General features: G+C 45.6%; 1 protein-coding gene across 7 annotated transcripts in view; it reads left to right on the top strand.

Moving 5' to 3' along the window:
• Positions 1-14,648, top strand: part of PAX5 (paired box 5) — a 195,159-nt gene that overhangs the window by 66,848 nt on the left and 113,663 nt on the right. The gene's annotated exons all lie outside the window — the stretch shown is intronic.

The following is a 14,648-nucleotide window of genomic DNA, read 5'->3' as shown; positions in this document are numbered from 1 at the left end:
GGGGGCACAGTGATATTGGGGAGATAGGCCAGGCCTTGTAGACTCTAAGGCTTTGGTCTTTCTTCTACAAGTGAAATCTCTGGGAATGAGGTGGTACTATGTGCTGGACTGAGTGGATCTCACACGCTCAAGATCTTGAGTTTTCAGGAAGTCTGTTTCCATCACAAACAGCCTCTCCCACTGCTTACAGCCCTTCTGAGAGATGGCTGAAGCCACATTCCATCTGACACAGGAAGAGAAAGAAAAGGAAACTTCCTTGGATAAGGCCTACCTTTTCCTCCAGAATCAGGGAGAAAATGTACCTTCTGACCATTGACCAGGTCACGTGTCTTTAGAGCTAGCAGAGACTGCAGAGGCAAGCTTCCAACCCCTCATGTTGTAGAGCCCCACAAGGGGAGAGGATTTGTCCGAGGTCACCCAGCAAGTGATTGGTCAAGAGTGAGGGCTCGGGCCTCTGCATTCCTGGCCTCCGCCACATGAAGCCTCCAGTGCCTGTATTAAGCTCCTGTTCACTTAATGCAGACATTCAGTGTTAGAGACCGTGTTCCCCTCTGTGTTTCACGTGATACTCGGGGCTGTATCGTATTTCATTTAACTTGGAATGCCCAGGAAATCTGGGCAGAGACCATAGCGCTTCACTGGGAGGAGTCCATCTGTGTATTTACTCACTTGCTCAGACATTCGCTGCTCATTCATCCAACCTGTTTCTTGCACGCGGGCTATGAGGCTGGCCCAGCGCCAGGCACCCAGGGAGAGGAGGGATGAGGCAGGCACCGGCTCCGTCTGCCCAGTCTCTCAGGAGCAGTAGGACGTGGATTAGAACCTGCAAGGCAAGGGAGAAGGTTCTGTGGGCCCTGATGAATGGGGCGGGGGTCCCCTCAGTTGGCAGCATGGGGGGGATGTTATAGAGGTGCAGCCTGGGGGACAGGTCTGGTAGGCTCCCGTAGAGGTGGGGCCGGACTTGCCTACGCCGGGAGGGCCGCGGTGTCCTTCAGAAGGCGGGCGCGCCGCGGGCCTGCGCGGGGGCTCCGAGGCCCGGTAATGACTGACTCCGTGCTCTCTGGTTAATCTGCTTCACCTCCCCGTGATGCGCCCTAATGAGGAGAGATGGAAGGTGAGGCCGCGGGCCGCCGGGCTCCCACGCGGGCAGTGGACTATGAATGACGCACCCTCGCTCCGGTTCCCAGTCACTGGCGCTGACGGCCGCAGCCGGGGGCCACCGCCCGGGCAGGCTGCACGCCAAGGGCACGGGCTCCTTGAGCCCCTCAGGCCGCCGCCCGCCTGGCCTGTGAGCCCCGGAGCCCACGCGCGGCGGGGCCCGGGGTGCTCCTCTCCTCTGTGAGCAGACCCGGGCCTCCGTGGGGCCCTGCTGTCGCTTTCAGCGAACAGCCTGCGGGGAAGAAAGAGCTTTCACTGGCCTCGGGGTTGAGGGAGTTTGACTCGGACCCCGAACCCCGGCTCTGCCCTGTTGGGCGGATGACTCAGTTTCCACGCCTGTGGCGGCAGTAATTGGGACTTTGCCGACGACCACGATAGCGCGGCAGCAGCTCCCCGACAGTGGTCTTCCCCCTCTGCACGGCCCAGGACTGTTTCCAGAGGGTTTTCACCTCCATCCTCTCCTCTGGCTCCTCGTCTAAAGGCCCACTAACCAGCGTGGGTAAGATCGGTGAGCCCCATTTCACAGACTGGAACATTCCTTCCCCCAGACGGTTCACCCCATTTTCAGCCCAGGGAGCTTCCAGGACTTGTGGAGGCCGCAGAGCTGGAGTTTGACTTCAGGGTCTTTTGTCCTCATCATCTTGTGCTAGATGGTCGCCTGGGCCTCCTTGTTCCCGAAAGATTCCAGGAGCATTTTCCAACTGGCCGGTTCTCAGAACTGGCCTCCTGCAGCCGGAGTGTGTTATTCCAGAATCCTCAGAGTCTTGCCTTGGGCTTGGGTGGTCACATCCTCCTAAAGTGCCCGGCCCAGCCACTCGTGGGAGGAACATTCCCCTTCGAGGCCAGGCTGGGGTCCTGCCAGTCACGCCTACCCCCCACCTTGCCGCTCTTCCCACCAACATCTGCCCTGCGTGGGTAGGTCAGGCTCCTCGCTTTTCCAAGGAAACCGAGGACACCCTTGGCCCCGGGTGTCACGCATCCACACTCCTGGAGCAATGAAACAGTTCCTTTTCAAAGTGGTTATTCTGTTTTCCCTACACGTGGAAAGCCTAAAAATCACCCTGAAGGAGAAAGAGGGGGGAAAAAAGACAAGAAAGGAAACAACTGCTGGTAGGGTAGGGTGCGTGTTGCGAACCGTGGAATCTGTTTCAGCAAAACTCGCTGTGACGCTGTGGCCCGGTGCTGCTCGCGGGAGCCCGTCCCTCCGTCCCTCCGGCGGCAGGAAGGCCCAGGCGAGCACAGCCTGCCGTATTTACTCTCGGCAGACTATTAACCAACACCAGGCTATTAATCTGGCTTTTGAGCCTTCACTAAAGCCCATAAAAGCTCACAGTTGTCAAATGGAGTTCATTTTAATTTCCTTTCAATCACAGTAAATTATTCAGGTGATAAATCAGCTGGAGCAGCCTCCTGGCTGTAATAGAAACCCTAATTCCTGGCTAATTATCCAGCCCATTGCTGCCAACAGATCAATACGGGCGCAAAATGGAACCGGCCCAGGGCCCTCCCTCCCATCGGGCCGGAGACAGAAAGACAGCTGGGGAAGGGGACGTGCTACTGACCTCCCGGGAAGTTCAAAGGTCATGAGGGGTTAAACCGGGAGAAGGCTTGTCCCTTGTCTGAAAGAGAAAGCCACCAGAAATGCCTCCCGCTTGCTTCTGCTGCTTTGCCCTCTGAATGGTGGCATCTCTCCAGCCCGGTGGGCCTGGGCCAAGCATTGCCTGTTCCTGTGTGTGTCCTACTCCTGGAAAGGGGTTGGTCTGTGTTTTTGAGCATAATTGAGCTTAGTCATCAGGGATGGTCTGAACACCTACCTGAGCCAGAAAAAGAGCTGGGATTGTGGGGAAAAAATGAGGTGCTGGGCATGCTTCCTTTCTTCAAGGAGCTCATTTTCCTCTCTAGTGGATCGGGGCCCACTAGAAGGGGGTGGGGTAGGAAGAGGAGGGAGGCAAGTGTGCCAGATGAGGAAGGGGGAAGGCTTCCTGGAGGAGGGGCCATGAGTTTTGCATCTTGAGATATGGACAGAATCCAGATCTGTGAAGATGGTAGAGCTTGTGGGAGGGGGCATTCTAGGTGGAAGGAAGAATGTGGGCAAAGGTTTGAAGGAATGCAAGTGTGGCAGGGACATGTGAGCCAGTCCAAGTTGGCTGGAAGGTAGGACGAGTGAAGGGCTGTCAGGGACAGTGGGGCTGGAGGGGTGAGAGGTGAGCCAAACCGCAGAGGAATGTGGAGCTGTGGGTGTCTGACTTTGCTTTGGGGGCAGCGTGTCCCAGAGAGCCCTGTGTCTGGCCTGGGCTATTCTGCTCACCTGGAAGCAACCTTCATGGGAATGCCTGCCTTTTGCCCTGTCTCTGTTATACTGTTGGATCTCTCTCCCCGAAGCCCATCCTCACTAAAAAGTCCCTTCTGGTTTCCCCCACTGAGACCTCAGCCCAGCCCTGCATTCCCATCATGACCTTTACCACCACCCCACGTCCCTCTTGCCCACAGGATGCTCTGGCTGTTGGCCAGGCCTGACCTCTCACTGCCCCTCAGGGGCTGGGCTCCCCCTCTGTTTGAGGGGGCCACAGACCATGGGCTTGTGTGTGTGTGTGCGCACGTGCATGTGTATGCATGTGGACGAGCGGGTGAACAGCAGGATGGCAAGTACAACAATTATTAGTATTTTCTTAACATTGTTGCTCTAACTCCAAGCTCCTGCTCACTCTTTCTCTGCATAGAATCTTCCTTCAGTCGGTTTCTAAATCTACCCTGTCCAGAGCCCACCAGGATTCCTGCCTGCCCCGGGAGGCCTTCACCGACCCACTTCAGTCCACACAGACTTGCTTCTTGTGTGAGCTCATGAAAGCATCAGGTTCTAGTCATTACTGCAGTGATTGTTGTAGTGACTGCGTATTTGGTGTTTACCATGTGCCTGGCTCTCTTCTGAGGAGCACGTTCCTTGCACCCTCGCATTATGAAGTCACAACAGCACCATTTTCCCCATTGTGCAGGGAGGTGAGCAGTGACTCAGCCACAGGTTTGCAGTGAATGCAGGGCCGAGATTGGAAGCCAGATCCTTGGCTCCAGTGGTCACTGGGGCTGTCCCAGTTACAGCACAATCAGGCCACCTACTGATTCTTACAGGTGACCAGTTTCCTGGGAATGCACCTGGTGGTTTGATGTACTCATCCTGGGAGCCAGGCATAAGTTAGAAAGTGCTGGGGCTGCCACAGGAACCGGTGTGGTTTCTAGAAGTATGAGCAGCAGTCTCACGGCAGTGACTGTGCCGTTCTACTGTGACCTGGTTCTGCTCCACTCACCCTGATCCTCCACTCACGAGGCTGTGCTCAGGGCCAGGCTCTTCCTCTGCAGATAAAGTGGAGAGTGTTTTTAGAAGAAATGATTGAAAATTCTTTCCTACATAGGATACATGGAGAAATCAGGGCTATTTGGTGTGAAGAAGGGAAGACATGAGCAGGGAAGGAGGCAGGCTAAGAGAACTTGCTAGTAGCCCAAGCTTTCTAACCAGCTGAGTGGGCCTCCTTGTGAAATAGTGAGCTTCCTGTTACCAGAGGCATGTAAGTAGAGTCTATCCTTGTTCATACATGCTGTATTAGAAGTTTAAGAATCCACTGAGGACTCGATTAGCTAAAGGTCAAGGCTCTTCCAACCTGAATGAATAATCCTAGGGTAAGAAGAGCAAGAGAGGTCTGGTGGGAAGAGGGGAAGGAATGGGGAGACAACCAAAGGAGACCTTTAATGCTACGGGGTGGAAGGGACACTCAAGGGAAATTTGTCCCCAGGGATCCTCAGCAGGGTGGGCCAGCCTGGGTCCCAGGGGCTGTGGCCCTTAATGTAAGAGGCTGGAGGCTGCAGTGTCTCAGGAGGCTGGTGATGACCCCAGCTCCTCTTATGCACAGAACAAGGTGGGGGCTGCTGGTGAAGAAGCCAGCACCAGAAGTCTGGGTGGTGGTGGCTGCCATCAGCCCTGCTGCCCACACATGGCACCAGTCATCCTCTGCCTAGGAACTCAGGGCCAGGCCCCTCAGGGAGGAGGATTAAACAGACCCACGTCCTGCTAACACATGCCACAGCTTGCAGGGGGCTGGCCAACTTAAGATAAAGGAATCTCTCAATGAGAGATTCCACTACCCCCTACCTAGGACTGTAACTCAAAATGGTTCTGTGAAATAGAGATTGCCTGCAGCATGATCTGCATGTGGTAGATAAGGAAACCGAGGCACAGGGGGCTAAGTAATATGCTCTGATAATGTGGCTCAGCCACATTCTCTGCTCCCTGCCTTTTGCGGGTGTGGAGAGTCCTCTGGAGTCTGCGCCCTTTCCTCTGCATGTGCACACACTTCCTGATGGATTGATTGGTTTCACTCAGCATGTGCTTATTGAGCACTGCCCCTGTGCCAGGTGCTGTGCTAAGTGCTGGGATGCCGCAGCAACAAACACGCTCCCTAGAATTCACCCTACAGCAAAGGAGACACATGTCGACAAAATTACTACACCAGTAAAAATAGTGTGTCATTACCAAGTATCACAGAATGTGATGGGTGCTCTGAAGAGGAAGACCAAAGAGTAAAAGAGTGAGGCCTCATTTGGATGGAGGGGTCGGAGCATGTCTCTCTGAGGATACACTTTTGAGCTCAAGAAAGGGAAATGTGGTGAGAATAGCATTTCATGCAGAGGGAACAGCCTAGCCAAAGGCTTGAGGCTAGAAAGACTTTGGTCCAGTAACCAAAAGATGCTGCGTGGGGCTGGTAAGCGTGGACAGCAGAATGCGGCATGTGGTGCAGGGGCTGGTGTGGTGGGGACAGATGTGGACTAGGGCCGGGGTCTTGGATTTCGTCTTGAGAGCAAGGAGAAGCCTCTGTAAGACTGTAAACCAGGGACTATCAGGCTCCAATCTGGTACAGATTAGATTATTCTGCTGCTATGAGGAGACTTGGAGGGTTGGGGGACCAGGAGGCTGTTACCAAGGTACAGACCATGTCTCTGTACTCCTGGAGGTCACTGTACCCCTGGAGACAGTTGTCAGCCCTGTCGGGGGTTGGCCTGCTCTCCAGGCTGGAATCCAGAGCAGGGATTGTGGCCCTGTGATGCACTGCTTCTCTCCTCTCCTCTCTGCCTCCCTGTGTCTTCCTGCCTACTCTCAAGCCCCCCAGATCTGCAGCCAGACCCCCAGATTACTAGAGTTGCACTCAGATTTGACTCTGAGCTTTCTGATGGTCAAAGCAAAGTGGGATGCAGTCAGTTGTGTGCTTCTCATTGTCCACCAGGGGGAAAATAGGATAATTCCCCAAAGGAGGCCATGCTTTTTCTGACAGATTGGAAAGGAAATTGTCACTTGGGCTTTCAGTGGGTGGCCCTGTGGAGGCTGTGGCTCTGTCCTCAGCAACTCACACAGAAGAGCCATAGCAGGTTTCACAGGGCTCTGTGTTATGGGTGAGCGTGATGACCATACACTAAGCAGTACAGATCTATAGGGGCAGGCCCATTGGGACTACAGCGCTTGAGGAGGTGGCCGTTCTAGTAGCCCAAGTTAAACTAAGAAAAATCCCAGACATTCTGGGGCACCATTCCTAGATTTTCCAGTATGATGTGTGGAAGATGTGCCACGATCCTGGGGCTTTTGTGACTTCCTGCCACCACAGGGTACCTTAAGGGAAATGTCCTACCTGGAAGGTTTGGTCTATAAGAACATACCTCATCATCAACTCAACTCTAGATGAGGAAGAGGAGTTAGTAGTTTTGCATTTGACTTCTCTGATGACTTGGTGTGCGGGGACGTGGAGATGTCAAAGGAGGAAAGAGTTGTGTTTTAGAGATTAAAGAAGCAGACGGCTTCCCCACAGTTGCAGATGGACAGGATGGAATTGAGAGGCACAGTTGGGCCTTCCTACGGGAAGCAGGCACTCTCTGACCTGGTTGCACCTGGAATCCTGATGCCACAGGAAGACTTTTTTTTTTTTTAAGGTTTATTTATTACTTAGAGCAAGAGAGAGAGAGAGAGAGAGAGAGCACGAGCATGAGTGGGACGGGTAGAGGGAGAAGGAGAGAGAATCTGAAGCAGACTTCAGGCTGAGTGTGGAGCCCGGCGTGGGGCTTGATCTCACAACCCTGAGATCGTGACCTGAGCAGAAACCATGAGTCAGATGTTTAACAGCTGCACCACCCAGGAGCCCCCAGAGGAAGACTTCTGACCCTAAGGCACAGTGGAGGTGACCCAGTGAATGCTCTGGCCTTTGACCAGTCTGATGAGTGACTCTTCCCATGGAAAGAGCCATAAGAGTGGAGAGGGTAGTCACATCAAATAGAAGGACAGGAATTCTCTCCCCAGTTCTTCCCAGCATAAGGAAATGGGGAAGAAACGTCTTCCTGAACAGAAATGCAAGCAAGATTTAACTTGGATGTCATCCTGCCTCTGGAATGAGATAACAGCAAGGACTATGCTGGAGTTCTTGCTCACTAGGTCTCCAGAGGAGCTGGGTGCCTCTGGACCAGCCATATTCCCTTATCCTCCTGCTGTCATCATCTCAAAGTGACCCAGGGGTGAAACTACAGGGATGCTGAGGCCTCTATTTTTTCACTTACTCTATTCCATAGAGTCTTGCCTAAGATGCTCATTTCTTCCTGAACAGCTTTTAAAATATTTCCTAAACAATAGAATATTCTAAGTATTCTTTATCTTCCTGTGGGTCAAGCAGAAGGGTGACTTCCCAAGAAAAGCCATTGTGCTTATTTTGCAATATTGAGGGAACAGTGAGCAAGTTGCCATAGTATAAAAGCTTGGGACAGGCCCCTGGGCTTGTGTAATGCTGCTTGGGCTGGTCGCTTCTCTCTGGGGGATTAGACTGGGTCATCCTTGAGACCCATTCCAGCTCTAACATTCTGTGTTGAGAAATAAAACAAATTGGAAATCCATCTCTTATTTTTATTTCGACTTGTTTAGTTTCTCTTCCTGTCTGTTCCACTCTTTGAGATGACAGGCAAATTCTGTGTATGTGGAGTTTAAAGATTACAAGCAAATTGTCAAAGAGCTGCCTGTACCTTGCCAGGATATTCTTTCATTCATTTATTCATTCATTCATCCAAGAAATTTTTACAGATTTGCCATGTCAGTGACATTGACCACCTGTGCTGTGCCGTGTGGCATAAAGTAACGGCAAAAGATGCAGCCAAAGGTACTGTGTGAAAACTGACTTTGAGGTAGAGATATTTCCCCTACCCAAGGCTAAGCAATATTTGCAATTAAGAAAAAAAAAAGACAACAGAATATTCCACTCCTATAGTTTGTTTGTGTTGAGAGTACTCTGCAAGTTTGGCTTAAGGATTGGTTATTTACAAAGCTCTTAAGGAAATAAAACTTTATTGTTTCGTAAATTACAAGAAAAAAAAGAACATAGATTTCTGGTTCTGATAACAAGGTCTCAGGTATTACAGGCACCTCTTTCTTCTCAAACAATAGAAATACGGAATCAAATATAATAACAAAATACTTTTGATATATATCTGAGGTTGAATTAAAGATAGGGAAATCCTTGGGAGCTGGAAATTAGGAAGGAGCTCAGAGCCAGAACTTTAAGTGCATGAGCTAATGTCCCAGGGCCCTGGCTTCTTACCAGTCCTGGACATAGTTTGTGGTGAACAGGTGTTGATGCTGTGACTGAAGATCTGGCCTTAGACTTGTGTGATATGGGAGTTAGAACTGAAAACTACTGCAAAAAAACTTGAAACCCAGAAGAATGGCACTTTCCATGAAATGAGCAGTATGCATATTTCACCTTCAGGCTGACAAAAGCAGTAGAAACCTTGATTCTCCACGAGACTTAGAGTAGAGCAGAAGTTTCCCATGGGAGGTTAAAATCCCAAGCCTGTGCCACATATTAATGTGGTATCTCACTTTATATTATTTCCAAGAAACTCAAGAAGAGAAGTTAATATAAAAACTGGGCTCCTATCAATGAAATCCTTGAGTTGCCTAACAGAAGCACCTGAAAAACCCTCATCTGGATCCTTCCACAAACCAGTCTGTACAACATGCCTGTAGAGCAAACCGTAACTACTGAAGATGAGTTACAATTTTAAAAAGTCACAAATCACATGGAAATGAGGAGGAAGTGGAGACATAACCAGAAGAATTAGTACTGCAAGAACCTAAAATAACAGACAATCTGAAGGAAACTATAAAATGACTACAGAGATGAAAAAGGGACTGCAAAAGGATAAAACACCATGATAAAGGAATATGCAGATAAGAAAAAGAACCAAAGATATTTTCTGGAAATAAAAATTTTATTAGTCATCAAAATTAAAATTTGAATGCATTGTTTAAATAACAGATAAGACACAGCTGAGTAGAAAATTAGTGATTTGGAAGACAGAGCTGAGGAAATTGCAGGGAATGCAGTATAGAAAGGGTTACATGGAGTGCCTGGGTGGCTCAGTTGGTTAAGCATCTGACTCTTGATTTTGGCTCAGGTCATGATCTTAGGATATGGGATAGAGCCCCATGTCAGGCCTCATGCTCAGCACAGAGTCTGCTTGAGATTCTGTCTCTCTCTCTCCTTCTACCCCTCCCTACCATACACTCTCTCTCTCTCAAATAAATGTCTTGAAAAAAAGTAAGAAAGAGAAGGTCACAGATAAAGCAGAGTTTCATGAGAAGTTCCAACACATATCTTAATGTTTCTCTGGAAAAATAAATAGGAAAAATAGAGGCAATGCTATATTTGAAGAAATAATGGCTAAAGAACGTATAGACTAGAACTATTGCAAGACAAATGTCATTAGATTGAAGAAACATACTAAATCCCAAACAAGTTAAATAAAAATAAATATACATCTAGGCAAAGCTGTAGTGAAATCGAAGAACATCAGAGCCAAAGAGAACGTTATAAAAGCAACCATAGAGAAAGTATAACTTTTAGATCAACAGAACACTTTTTATCTAGCATCAGTAGGAGTCAGAAGATAGAAGATATCTGTGTTAAGAGATAATAACAATTGATCTGTACTCAGATAAATGCTCATTTAATAGTGAAGGCAAATAAAGACATTTTCAGACAAATACACAGAAGATTTACCACTCACAGACTTCTGCTGAACTGCTAAAGGATATACCTCAGGAAAAAGGATATGAGAGACCTGCAGTTTTAACTCTGGCCTATGAAGAGCTTGGAAGTCATTATTCCCATATTTGCAACAACAAATAAAGCTGAGCAAAGTGAAATCAACAACTTCTCTTGACCCACCAGAGACCTGAGGTTGAGGGCAAACAGCTACTGAAACTGCAGAAATAGGAGCATACAGAGTTATAGCTGAGATCTTCCAGATTAATATAAAACCTCTACTCAAGGTCTGTTTACCTCAGTTTCTATTACCCAATGCATTATGTCCAGCTTTCAGCAAAAAGTTAGGCAAGAAAAAAAGTCTGAAGAGACAAAGTAAGCGTCAGAAACAGATTCAGATATGACACAGATTTTAGGTTTATTATATAGGGAATTTAAAATAAGTATGATATGTTATGGGCCCTACTAGAAAAGTAGGCAGCACAAAAGGACAGGTGGGTAATGTAAGCAGAGATATGGAAACTCTAAGAAAGAATCAAAGAGAAATGCTGGAAATCAAAAGCACAATAACAGAAAGAAAGAATGCCTTTGATGGGTTCCTCAGTGGATTGAACAGCCAAGTAGAGAATCAGTGAGCTTGAAGATGTCAGCAGAACCTTCCCAAACTGAGATGCAAAGAGAAAAAAAAAAAAAAAACACAAAAACAAAGACAAAACCACCAAAACAAAACATCCAAGAATTGTGAAATAATTTTAAGAGGAGTAACACATGTATAATTGGAATACCAGAAGGAGAGAGAGAACAAAGAAGTGTAGTATTTGAAGTGGTAATGGCTGAGAACTTCCCAACTCAGAGAATATCAAGATACTTCAATATCTACACCTACACACACCATGTTCAAAAATCAGAAGACTAAGGACAAAGAGAAAAATCTTAAAGAAAGCCAGAGGGAAAAACTACTTCTAGAAGAACAGGAATAAAAATTACAGTGGATTTCATGTCAGAAACCATGCAAACAAGAAGAGAGTGGAATGAAATATTTAAAGCTTTGAAAGAGGGATCCCTGGGTGGCGCAGCGGTTTGGCGCCTGCCTTTGGCCCAGGGCGCGATCCTGGAGACCCGGGATCGAGTCCCACGTTGGGCTCCCGGTGCATGGAGCCTGCTTCTCCCTCTGCCTGTGTCTCTGCCTCTCTCTCTCTCACTGTGTGCCTATCATAAATAAATAAACTTAAAAAAAATTAAAAAAAAATAAAGCTTTGAAAGAAAAAACCCACTAACCTAGAATTCTACATCTTGGGAAATTATCCTCCAAAAGTGAAGGAGAAAGGGGCACCTGGGTGGTTCATTGGTTAAGCATCCAACTCAGGTCTTGATTTCAGCTCAGGTCTTAATCTCAGGGTTATTGAATTCAAGCCCTGCATTGGGCTCTCTGCTGTGTGTGGAGCCTACTTAGCAATAACAACCAAAGTGAAGGAAAAATACTTTCTCACAAAACAGAGTGAGGGCAGCCCCGCTGGCGCAGTGGTTTAGCGCCGCCTGCAGCCCAGGGCGTGATCTTGGAGACCCTGGATCGAGTCCCATGTCAGGCTCTCTGTATGATGCCTGCTTCTCCCTCTGCCTGTGTCTCTGCCTCTCTCTCTCTGTCTCTATGAATAAATAAATAAAAAATCTTAAAAAAAAAAAAGAGTGAATTTATGACCAGCAGACCTATTGTGCAAGGAAAAAAAGTTCTTCAGGAAGAAGAAAAATAATATAGGTCAGAAACTCAGATCAAACAAAAAGCAAGGAGGGGAGTCAGAGAAGGAATAAATGAAAATAAAATAAATTCTTTGAGAAGGAATAAATGAAGGAATAAGTGAAAATAAAATAAATTCTTTGATTTTTCTTATTCTTCATTGACCTAAAAGGTAACTGTTTGAAGTAATAATAATAACAATGTGTGGGGTGATTATGACATACGGATAAGTGAAATGAATGACAGCAATGTCACAAGGGGCAGGAAGGGGGGATTGGGAGGACACTACTCTGTTAGAAGATACCTGTACTACAATTGAAGAGGTATTGTGTTAACTGAAGGTGAACTTAGATTAGTTATATATGTATATTGAAAATTCGTAGGACAGCCACTAAAACTTTTTTTAGCTTTAAAATTTTTCTTAATTGTGGTAAAAAAATGTAATGTAAAAATTACTCTCTTTAAACATATTTAAGTGTACATTTCAGTAACGTGAAGCAGATAAAATGGAATCCTATAATATATTTAATTAAACCCAGAGAAAGAAGAAAAAGGGTGAGGAATGAAACAAAGAACAAGTTCAATGAATAGAAAACAATTACAAACATTTATATGTAAATGGTCTAAATATACCCCTTAAAAGACAGAGATCGTCAGAGTGAATTGAAAAACACAAAAGACCAAACTATACATTGCCTACAAGAAGAACATGAAGCACAGAAGGAAGGGATGGGATTTAAGGAGCAATAGTAACCAAAGATACTGATAAACAAAAGACAGTCTAAAGAACTGTAGATGATGGCAGAAATAATGACTAATTTTGGTGGGTTTAAAAACCAATAGAAAAAAGTACAATAATAATATGTAATGTTGGAGTGGGCTGCTCTGGATTAAAAATTCTAAAATCCTTGTATTAGGAGGAGGATAGATGTATTCACAAACTTTAGATTTGGTTCTGTCAAGGATGGAGATGAGCAAATCAAGTTAATCACTAAAATCATGGTAATGGAATGTATAACTTCCAAACCAGCTGAGGCAAAAAAAAAAAAAAAAAAAAAAAAAAAAAAAGTATAGAATACCCAGTGAATCCAGTAAAAGATAGGAGAAAAGAAGAAAGAATTTAATTTAATTTAATTTTAAATTAAAAATACAAAATCATGGGACACCTGGGCTCAGTGGTTGAGTGTCTGCCTTTGGCTCAAGTCATGATCCTGGGTTCCTGGGATTAAGTTCCACATCAGGCTCACAGCATGGAGCCTGCTTCTCCCTCTGCCTGTGTCTCTGCCTCTCTCTCTGGGTCTCTCATGAATAAATAAATAAAAATTTTTTAAAAATACAAAATCAGATGGTAGATAGTAGAAATAAATACAAATATTTGAGTAGTCTCAATAAATATAAATAGAATTTGTCAGATAATACAGAAGGTATGAAAAATAACCAAAACCTAGATATACACTCTTTATAGGAATTAGGAATTAACCTATAACAAAATGGTACTCAATGGTTACAAGTAAGGAGATAGGAAAATATAGACTGGGCAAATATTAACCAAATCAAATGTGATAGAGTATTATTACTCTCATATGAAATCAACTTTCCGATCCAAAGGATATGCAAAGACAAAGAGGATCAAGAATCATTTATAGGAAGATACAGCAATCCCAAAACTATGTATTTAGCAAGAGAGTCTCAAAAATTTTAAAGCAAAAAATGCCAATGAGCCCATTTAAAAAATCTTGTAACATATTTTGGGGGCCTTAACATGCCCCTCTTACTAGTGGATAGGTCAAGTTTTTTGTTTGTTTGTTTTTGATAGGTCAAGTTGACAAAAAATTGGCAGGGGTATTTATAAGCTCTGTACAACATAATTAATATACTTGATCAAATAGACATATAAAAGCCCAATAATTAGCATCCATACATAGTTTTCAAACACACGTGGAATGAACAATTACAGAGATTGAGTACGTGCTAGTTGTGAAAGCAAATCTCAACAATATCAAAAATTCACATCGTAGACCATGTACTTTGATCAGATTGTGCTAACATTGAAAATCAATAGTCCAAAGCAAATTATGGCCTCCAGTCTTCTGTATGTTTGAAAGTTAAAAAAAAAAAATCAACTTTTCTAAAAAACTCCATGGGTTGAAAAAGGAATCCTAACAGAAATTATGAAATACTAGAACAGAATAACCAAAAAACCCCACCCTCCCAAAAAACAACAAGGTTGCATATCAAACGTTGTGCAATGAAGCTAACATGGTACTTAGAGGAAATGCATAGCTTTAAATGGAATTGATTTTAAAAAGAAGATAAAACAAATGAGCTAAGCATTCCATTAAGCAGTTACAAAAAGAGCAGCAGATTCCAATAAGGCAAAGTGGAAGTAGCACATACTTGTTGCAAACAATTCAAACAATACACAATCATACTTAAAAAATTGACTCTTTTCCTACCCCTTGCCTAATCTGTGTCTCTATAGAGAGCCAACACTAATGAAAGAAGAATTTCTAGACTTGATGTTCTAAAAATAGCAGATGAATAGTTACAGCTATACCGAGTGGATAGGCCTCGGTATAGGAAAGGATCAATGTTTTTGTTGTTGTTGTTTGTTTGTTTGTTTTTTAAATTTCATTTATTTAATCATGAGAGACGGAGAGAGAGAGGCAGAGGCACAGGCAGAGGGAGAAGCA

Source organism: Canis lupus, chromosome 11, assembly GCF_011100685.1.
Source record: "Canis lupus familiaris isolate Mischka breed German Shepherd chromosome 11, alternate assembly UU_Cfam_GSD_1.0, whole genome shotgun sequence".
Lineage (NCBI taxonomy): Eukaryota > Metazoa > Chordata > Mammalia > Carnivora > Canidae > Canis > Canis lupus.
This window is presented reverse-complemented; position numbering and strand designations above follow the sequence as displayed.